Source organism: Mus caroli, unplaced genomic scaffold, assembly GCF_978045245.1.
Source record: "Mus caroli unplaced genomic scaffold, Mus_caroli_1 scaffold_7, whole genome shotgun sequence".
Taxonomy (NCBI): Eukaryota; Metazoa; Chordata; class Mammalia; order Rodentia; family Muridae; genus Mus; species Mus caroli.
Window position 1 is genome coordinate 78,693,037 of NW_028227262.1, and position 2,941 is coordinate 78,695,977.

The following is a 2,941-nucleotide window of genomic DNA, read 5'->3' on the forward strand; positions in this document are numbered from 1 at the left end:
TCCAAAGTGGAATCCAGCTCAAGGTGAAGTCCCAAGGCCTGACACTATCACTGAGGCTAAGGAGCACTCACAGAAAGGGACCTAGCATGACCACACTCCAGAAGATCCAACATGCAGCTGAGTCAGATGCAGATATTTGTACCCAACCAATGGACAGAAACAATGACCCCTGATGTTGAATCAGGGAAAGACTGAAAGATGCTGAGGAGGTATAAAAGTCTCCATTAATCTGGACCCCAGAGATCTCTCAAACACAGGATCACCAAACAGGCAGCATACACCAGCTGATATGAGGCCACCAACACACATACAGCAGAGAACTGCTGGATCTGTGTTCATTCAGAAATGATGCACCTAACCCTCAAGAGACTAGACACCCTGGGGAGATTCGAGGTCAGGTGGCATGGGAGGTGGTGGCATCTATGTAGAGACAGGGGAGTGAAAAGTAGGTATGGGATGTAGAGCAGTAAGAGGATGGAGGGGTTGAATAAGATATAGAGTGTAAACAAAATTAATTAATTAATCAATTAATTAATAAAAATCAACAAATGAGTTTTAGAAAAATAATAGTACCACTACCTTTGGTTCAATCATGAGGAAAAAATAAATCCCTTGAACAGCAACAGTAAAAGTAGACAGAAAAGGGAAGTTAAAAAGGAGAAAGGAAAAAGAAGTGAAGGAAAGAGGAGGGGAGAGGAAAGAAAGAAAGAGGATGGAGAAGAGATAGGATATTGAGTAGGGCAGTGAGAGAAATGTGGAAGTCATTTCCTTCAGTCACCACCACAGCCCTCCCTCAGCCAGCAGCTTGGCTCCAACTCAGGTCAGAAGACATGATGAAGCAGCAGACAGCTAAGTGCTCTTCAGGATTCAGTGTCTCCATGGGTCCAGCCAGCCGTGCCCCTATGCTGTGAGTGTTTCCAACACTTCAAGGAGTCAGCATTCACAGTTCTTGGATAAGTTGGCCTTGTGAGGAGCTGGCAATAATTTAATTCCATCTGTAGGTTTTCTGTAGGTACATGGAGAATGATGAGCAGCTTTACTAAGGAAGAGTTTGACTGCTGTACCCTCGATGAAGGCTTTAGTGCTAAGGACATTCTGATCCCCAAATAACAAATGAAGTCTCTTCTTTCTATGTTGTGGAGACATTCTAAAGAAGCATCTGAGGTGGCTAAAAGCTCTTCCCTGTGTTACTCCCTTTTATACACTCAAGTGTAAGGACCACAGAGCTATAGTGATCACCCTAGCTGCTATTGAGACAGGATTTGACTGTGCAAGCAAGACTGAAATACAGTTGGTGCAGGGGCTTAGGGTGCCTTCAGAGAGGATTACCTATGCACATCTTTGTAAACAAGTGTCTCAAATCAAGTATGCTGCCAGTAATGGAGTACATATGATAACTATTGACAGTGAAATTGAATTGATGAAAGTCATCAGAGCACATTGAAAGACAAAGTTGGTTTTTTGGGTTTTCACAGATGATTCCAAAACAGTTTGTCTCCTCAGTGTTAAGTCTGGTGCCACACTCAAAACCAGCAGGCTCCTCCTGAAGTGGGTAAAAGAGCTAAATATTGACGTCATTGGTGTCAGCTTCGATGTGTGTAGTGGAGGTATTGACCCTGAGACCTTCTTGTTGGCAGTGTCAGATGCCTGCTGTGTATTTGACATGAGAGTAGCATGTGTCTTAGTTTTACTACTGTGAACAGACACCATGACCAAAGCAAGTCTTATATAAAACAACATTTAACTGGGGCTGGCTTACAGGTTCAGAGGTTCAATCCATTATCATCAAGGTGGGAACATGGCAGTATCCAGGCAGGCATGGTGCAGGAGGATCTGAGAGTTCTATGTCTTCATCCAAAGACTGCTAGTGAAAGACTGACTTCCAGGCAACTAGGGGGAGGATCTTATACCCACACACACAGTGACACACCCATTCCAACCAGGTCACACCTATTCCAACAAGGCCACAACTTCAGATGCTGTCACTCCCTGTTCCAATGATATACAAAACATCACAGCATGTATCTGCTTGATATTGGTGGTGGCTTTCCTGGATCTGAAGACACAAAGCTTTAATTTGAAAAGATCACCAGTGTGATCAACCGAGCTCTGGACAAGTACTTCCCATCTGATTTTGGAATGAGAATCACAGCTGAGCCGGGCAGATACTATGCTCAGCTTTCATACTTGCAGTCACCATCATTGCCCCCACCCAAAAAAAAAAGTTAGAAGGAGCAGACCTGCTCTGACGATGAAGATGTGCAAACCTTCATGCATTATGTGAATGATGGAGTGTACGGATCATTTAACTGCAGTCTTTATGATCATGCACATGTGAAGGCCCTGCTGCAGAAGAGGCCCAAGCCAGATGAGAAGTATTACTAATCCAGCATCTGGGAGCCAACATGTGATAGCCTTGATCCAATCGTTGAGCACTGTAACCTGCCTGAAATGCATGTGGGTGATTGGATGGTGTTTGAGAACGTGGGTGAATACACCATTGCTGCTGCTTCTACTTTCAATGGGTTCCAGAGGCCAAACATTGTCGCCAATGTGGCGACTCATGAAGCAAATCCAGAGCCATGGTTTCCTGAGGGAAGTGGAGGAGCAGGATGTTGGCACTCTGACTCTGTCTTGCGCCCAGGAGAGTGGGATGGACCTTCACACTGCAGCATCTGTTTCTGCTAGTATCAATGTGTGCATGCCATTCTTGTAGCTCTGGCCTGCAAGTTAACTTGAATTAAAGCATCTGGGGGAACCATTTAACTTAATTAATGCTAGTTTGGAATGTCTTTGTAAGAGTAGTGTTGGCACCAATGCAGTATGTAAGACTAGGAGATGGCTGTCACACTTACTGTGTTCCTGTAGTAACTTTGAATATTTGTCTTATATGGATTTTATTCACTTTTCATGTATGATACTAATGTGTGCCCCTCAGCTG

The 2,941-nt window shown here is 44.2% G+C and overlaps 1 pseudogene; it reads left to right on the forward strand.

The window, feature by feature from the left end:
* Window positions 1-1,026: 1,026 nt before the first annotated feature.
* Window positions 1,027-2,716, forward strand: LOC110288577 (ornithine decarboxylase-like; annotated as a pseudogene).
* The last annotated feature ends 225 nt before the right edge of the window (window positions 2,717-2,941 follow it).